This window comes from Lytechinus variegatus, chromosome 16 (assembly GCF_018143015.1).
Source record: "Lytechinus variegatus isolate NC3 chromosome 16, Lvar_3.0, whole genome shotgun sequence".
In the NCBI taxonomy this organism is placed as follows: domain Eukaryota; kingdom Metazoa; phylum Echinodermata; class Echinoidea; order Temnopleuroida; family Toxopneustidae; genus Lytechinus; species Lytechinus variegatus.
In genome coordinates, this window is record NC_054755.1 from 31215550 (window position 1) to 31223194 (window position 7645).

The window sequence follows — 7645 nt, forward strand, 5'->3', positions numbered from 1 at the left end:
TTATATATCTTTATATGTTAATTATCATGGATGTTTTTTAATATGATTATAATGAAAATGATTTGTATCGCAAATATTTGTTATAAAGTATGAAAATAATTTGTATCAATTTCTGTTGGAAATAAATCTAAATCTGAATCTGAGTCTCGGCATGCTAGATGTAGAGAGGCAGAGGGGCGGACCCAGAATTTTCAAAAATGGGAGGGCATTTTTGCTTAGGAAAAAAGGTCTTCACTTGCGTATATGCACATCTTTTTCTAGTTACAAATTATTGTTTATGGCTCTTAAGCAGGGCACTGATAAGAACGATTTTTTTACTGTGGGTCCTGATAAAAAGATTTGACGAACAAAAAAAGAAGATTTCGAAAAATGAAGGTCATTTGGATCCTTGGAAATTTGACAAGCAAAAAAAAAATTGAAAAATGTTTCCTGTAATATTGTAGGTCATTTTGGTATCCCCCCCCCCCATTTGTCACACCTTCAAAAATTCCAGAAATGCTGCCTATGGAGAATAATACACGCAACACCCCCAGGGAATTTATTAGGGGAGCTTTGACACCCCCAGCTTCCCGCTTTTGAGGGTCGTGCTCTCAGGAGAGGGGGATGGGGCACTGGCTGGATGAGCTCCTACCTACCTGGATCAGTGGTGAACAACATTTTTCAGCTCGGAGCCCGCACAGTAGATCAGGGGACCGTTTCATCAACATTTTTGTATGACAAGTTGTCAGATCTGACATCTTTCCTTGATTCTGATTGGCTGAGAGGCACTGTTACTATAGTAACTGTCGGATAAAATGGGACTTGTCGGATAAAACGTCCGACAAGTCCTTTCATGAAACGCTCCCCAGGGCCCCGTAACACAAAGGTTAGCGATTAATCGTAAATTTGAAAGAACAATTCTGATTGGTTTCTCGTCAGTATACTGAGCAAAATGCGCAAGCAACACTTATCGTGATATGCCGTTTCATTTAGCCATTGATCGGTAACGTTTGTGTTATAGGAGGCACATGAGGCAGGGGGCGTTCCATTAACATTATTGTCGGATAATCTGACAAGTTTCGTTGATTTTTATTGAATGAGAAGCACGTAATTGTGGGGGTAAAACGTACTTGTGGGATAAAACTAAAATAATGTTCCAACAAGTCCGTTTGGTTTGTTAACATCATGATCATGTTTATTGAAATATGGCGGAAAACGATAGTCATAAATGAATATTTCTGTTATTTGAAATATAGATTGTAAAATAGCTAGTTTACACACTGATTTTGATTTTTTAAAGGATCTGTTGGACATTGCATTCGTTATACTATTCTAAAGTATGATTCTGTATTTTAAAGACGGGAGATATTAAACCACGGTGATCCGCATCATCAGAATTTTACCGGTCCAGTTAAAAATCAACTGGCCAAGTAAAAATCTACAGTAACAATTAAGCCTGCTGATCATGACTCATGGCTTTCAGTAAACACCAGTTTGATTTAAAACAATTGACTGTCACCTTGGGCGGAAGTCCCAGGGGGACAGGGGAGAAGCTTCCCCTAATCAAAATAGTAGTGGGGGGACACAATATCAAATGTCCCCCCCCCCTACTTTTTTGGGTCGTGTCTAATGGACAGAAATACATCATTCACATCGAAATAAAACAGGTATTTTGGATGAGATGCCCTTACTTTTTGGGTGATAACCCTTTTTTTTCTTGCTAATTGTTTTATTTGCTTGTCAAATTCATGTTGGTCGAAATGACCTTACATTAGTGGCCTGACGCGGCTTGTCAAAATTTTCAGCCAATGGTCCCCCTTCATTTTTGGGGAATGTCCTTAAACATGGGTCCATAATCTCTTCCAATTTTGGGTGATAACTTTTTTTTTTTGCTTGTTAAATTTCAATAAATCCTTAATAATGGGTACCTTTTTAGCCGAAATGACCCGTAAATATGTCCCAACAAAATCGAAGTACCCCCCCCCCCTGGAACAAAGAAAGAAAGAACTTAAGGAAACGTGAAAGAATGAGTACAAACATACAAAACTTTAAACAAATAAAAACCAGTGCTAATATCGGAGAAAGGGACACATTTTTCAGGCATATTTTCTTTTTAGGACGCCTTTTGAAAATCCAGGGACGATGATTAGACGAGCGTGATATCGTCGGAAGAGAGAAACAGCTGTCAATCCATAGAGATATATACTTAATAACGCTAGAGGGCGTACTTCGTCAAATCGCTGTGATTACGCGGAGACCGGCCGCCATTACTCGATAGGTCTTCGCAGCCTGCCATGCGCGTACAGTACCTATGGGGCATGTACATGGATGAGCATAGAACCGGAACAAAATGATGACATATGAGAGCGAAAGCAAATTGAAAAGCAAAATTGTAAATATTGCACTAGATTAAAGTTCAAATGAACAAAAAAATCGAACAAAACTGAAGACAGGCATGCCTATATAGGCCTATCTATAGCACATACCCTACATTAGTATGCCAAAGATCAATAGGCTACATCCCCAATAATTTTTTACTTGGGTCATAACATTTCGATATAATGATATGACTTCTATTTTCTAATGATTTGGAAGTGATGAATTTTTAAAATAACATGTAGGCCTAGGTATCTCGTTCTACCTCATGATTAATAAATTTAATATGTTTTAATATAATTTGGTATTCATGTACGTCAAAAATTTCATAGGCCCTATCACACTGACTGATGCATCTGAGACGCGAAAAAACACGACTGTATTTTTTCAAGTATAATTTCCTAATTACTATGATGCTGATTGCTGATAATTTATTTCTTCACTTGATAATTGTTGTTTTCTATCTATATCTACACAATATATAGAAATCATTATATGTAGAAATTTAGAATAGGGCCAAACTCCCTTTCCCCGTTGGCTTAAACGTCGATGTAACATCACAATAACTCGTATCATAAAATTACTTTAATATTAAAAAATGATCTACGCATTGGTCCAGTTAATTGATGATTAAGATTTCCAATGGAGGCAACATCGATCATATTGATTACTAGTACTTTCTTACATGCGATAAATGTAGAAAAGTTCGTTGACAGCAAAATTTGCATATCAAATGTGCGCATTCATTCGCACAATATTGCAATGTACAGGAGGCCTAAATAGGGGGGGGGGGTAGGATATTTACAGTGTACTACTGACTTGCAAACATTTCCATATTTCGGAGAGTAAACAAATTACAATGTGCAACATAAAACAATTCACTTTGATTTTCTGGAAAGTCGGACTTGATTCAACCCGGCTGAAATACTATGCTGATATAGCAAACCAGCTGAATATTCTGTTGATATATATAGCTGGTGTTTGTGATCCTATGATTCCAATGGACCAATATTATATGAACAAATCAAGGACAGGATACTAGTAATATAAGGAGAGGAAGAAGGAAATGGAGAAATATAGGGGAAGAAAAGGGGCGGTTCAGGAGGATATTATAATTCGTATTTTTACTACAATTATAGAATATTATTACTAAAACTGAGTGTATAAAACCAATTGATAACAATGTCAGACATGAAAGAGATAATTGCAAACTTAATAAACTTATCATATAAGAGCGGTTGCAAAATTGTGAATACAAAACCATACATATTAAACAATAATATTGACAATAAAACTTACAAATACTTGGAATACGATTTTACAAATTGTCCGCTGTTGAGTGATCATCCTAATCTATAATCTCAGCTGTATATTCCTTTCTTGAAATTATTGTGTTAATTAACTGTGTCTGTGTCGATTGAATATTGACTTTATGGCAAAGATTTCCAAAACGTATACACTAAACAGATAAATACGCATTTTATATATTCAGTTTTATTTGTCATATTAAAAGTATATACTGAATTTGATTTTCTAGTTTTCTTCTTTTGATTTCGATTGCTAGTCTATGGACATGAGTATTCAGGTTTGTTATTTCCATGGATGAACAAAATAATAATATCATTTTATGGGCGCGGAATGGTTTTGGAATTGGGACAGTACATGTTCATTTTCACTTCAGGGAGGTGTCCGAATGCGCCCCCTCTATTCTCTTTTTGATCATTATTGTTAAAGTGAATTTGCTTGGGTGCTTATGTCACTTTAATTATACCCATGCACCCCCTAAACAGCGAATTAAAAAAAAATAGTAACTTAAAGTGAAGCAAATTAAAAAGCAAAAAGTTGGAACAGTAAAAAGTCATTCACGACATTTTAAATTTCATTTTCAGTGCCATATATGCCGACAGGTTTTGGAATTTATTAGTTCCTATGGGAAAATTCATCACTTAGGCCTACACGTCGTACCATTAGCACAAGTTTCAACACTCATAAGTTACCAAGAACAATAATGAAATGCCCTGCATCCAGTAATCAAAGATCAAAACCGCTAAGTTATATAAATCAGTGTACATAAAAAATGATATATTTCAAAGAAAATTAAAGCAAGGTACATACTGGTCGGCCTACGTGGACATTACAAAATCATATCCAATTTAAACAAATTGGTCAAGAGAACATGGAATCAAAGAACGTGAATGGAGGAAATGTGAGAAAAGGACGATGCAGTTCAAGGTCGGGAAATCCACAGAAGATGGGCTAATTCACTGTCTTTTGAATTAATTTTCAATCTTTCCATTAATGTACGTTATATATTTTCATTTTTATCTGATATAAATACACATTGTCATCTATCATCTAAAATAGGCCCCGGGAAATAGGCATATAAACAGAGAGGTAAACGCAAAAAATCATAATAGAGAATTTCATCCAGAGAAGTCAGGTATAAATGCCAAATTCACAGCCTAATCCACATGTAATCACACTAATAGTTAATTGAGATGCAATTTGTCATTAATATTTTCGATTGTAATGAGGTTGGCTTCTTTTCTTCAAGAAAAAAGGCCGGAGACGGCATTCCTTTTTCAGCGTTACAACGCCCGAGCTATGCGTACATCCGGGTACTTTTGCTAATCTAGACCTATCGAGCAATGGCCGACCCCGCTCCACGCGATCACAGCACTGATCTCTCCCCTACCTGGATGGGAACAATAACGCTGATTGGCCTATTCCGTGTTGAAGCACCGGAAGTTGGTACCTCCGCACGCCGAGTTCCCCCAAAAAAGCCAAAATCGGAGTAGAGTCTGGTACACGGCAATAGTGTCAATTCTTAATTATACTTACCAAATCAACTCTTATAACAGCACTTTTCAATATGAATTTATACCTGATACAAAGTTTAAGATGTCGTCCTGTGCCACGTATAATTGCACTTATTGTGACGACCGTGGAAACAGAGAAAATGGGATTACTTTTCGCAGATAAGACAAGCTGGTGAACTGCATAGTTGTAGACTTTATGTAGTCCCATGTGCTCAAATACATGTGTGGTAATTCTAAATTACCAGAGCAAGTTTCCAAAACTTTAAAACTCCGGGGGGGGGGGGACGTTATCGATTGTTGTGATTTCTCTGGAAGCCAGGCGCGTAGCCAGGTGGGGGCGGTCGCCCCCCAAAACGTGCCCAAAAAGAAAAAAAAAAGAAGGGAAAAAAGAGAGGAGAAAAGAAAAAGGGAAGAGAGGAAAGGGAAGAAAGGTAGCTTTGTGTTTTTTTTCTTTTTATTCTTTTTTTTTCTTAAAAGAGAAACTCCATCACTCTTGCTCTAAATTTATATATGAATTTTTCTTCCGCGCTGTGCGCGGTTAAATGACAATATTGCAATTCTCCATTGTTTCTCCCACCCTTTCTCTAACCCTGTTTTTCCACCTCAGGTATATGTGTTTCTTACCGGTTAAAGTTCAAATGTATCCATTAGGGCATGGAATTATAAGGCTACGCCAAAGTATATGAAGTTATCATTTTTTTAAATTGATCGCGCAACTTCTGGTCGGGTCGGCTCCGGGCGGGTAAAATTTTATATCAGTTTCTGCCGCCACCTCCATAAAGTCAACTTCTCCTGCTTTTCAGCTCATTACCAAACAACCATAATTCTGGGGCAAACAGGTTCCTAAAATTCGCGTCGTATTAAATAAAGAAGTACAATATTTTTTTAAAATCAAATTCTATTAAACTTCATGTCATTTCCCTTCACATTCATCTCCTTCCCTGTTTTGCGCCCTCAGTTTGAAATTTTGAATGACACTTAAGTTTCTTTATTATTCAAAATGAAGCACTTCAGGATAAGTCAAAGAAATTAGGAATCCTCTTTTTTTTAATTTAATTTTAATAAATCACAGAAGTTTCAACTTTTTGCGCACTATTTCCTCATAAAGAAGTTCAATAATCTTAGAAAATCATTTTAATTAGAGCCGATGGTGGTATTAGACGTATCTGCATTATTTTGATGAAACGTCCGCCCTTTGAAATTTCAGAGTTTCATTGCTCTGCGCGGGGCTGAATATCTTTCTCCCGGCATATATACACTTCTCCTCTGTTTTGCGAGTTAAAGATATGCACTGTCGCTAAATTGTTTGTAATCAAATCTGATCTTTCCAAGGGAAGTATTCAATATATCTTTGAGAAGACCCTTTAGTCGCGACCCTTTTCATGGCAAAAAAACCTGATAAAACGCTTTAGCTTCCGCGCTTCGCGCGAGGGTATTATTATTTTAATTTCCTCCAATGTATTCCTTTTTTTGTGCGTTCACAATCACTTTTTGAAAACAAATTAAGGTTCATGAAAACAATGTTCAAAATCACAATGAGTCAACTGAATTGGAGCTGAAATAGGCACTAGAGACAAGAGAGACGGCTCCTTTTCATTTTAATTTATGAAACACCAAAAGCTTCGCGCTTCGCGCGGGAGGGGGAAACTCCCCCTCCCTGCACCCAACCCCTAGGGAGCGCGCTTCGCGCGCTCTGTAAGTGTTGGCACGCTTCGCGTGCATTTACCGCCCCCTCCAAAATGAAATCCTGGCTACGCGGTTGCTGGAAGCGTGATGAATTCAAACCATTATTCAAATGAATATTCAGTTTATTAATATTCACAAATGTCACCAAGTTTTATGAGTTTATCAATCATGTTTGGACAGAAGAATATCACGACTGAGACACGAAAATACTGACCGTGTATAGCATGTATTGTGAAACTTAAGTTAAGACTGAAAATCTGCCGTTTCGGAGGATCGAATTAAAAAAAAAATTGCAAGCATGGATCCTGACCGAAATAGACTGATTTTTGGGACAAGGACTGGATCTACAAGGTATTCTGAAAATTATTTATCTTTTATTTGTGAAAGGACAATAAAATTTACAAGCTATAGGTACATGTACGGTATAGGACTAGGACTTTAGGGGGCTTATGTAACTTGTGGCATGTGAATTTGTGATATTTCTCTGTCAACAATAGATCGAATTATTTTTTCCAAGAACTTTTAAGACATTAAGCTACAGAGACGGATTTACAGACTTCAGAAATTTCACAGAACTTATTTTGAGATGCCGAATGTCTTCAAAGAAAAAATGTCTCGGTGGAGCGAAAAAAAGGGGGGGGGGTTATCAACCAGAAATTTAGGGGGTGACGCAATAAAAATAATCTGACAAGCAAAAAAAGGTTATCAACCCAAAATTTAGGAAGGGATGCAAAACAAAAGAAATAATCTGACAAGCATAAAAAAAGGGTTATCAACCAGAATTT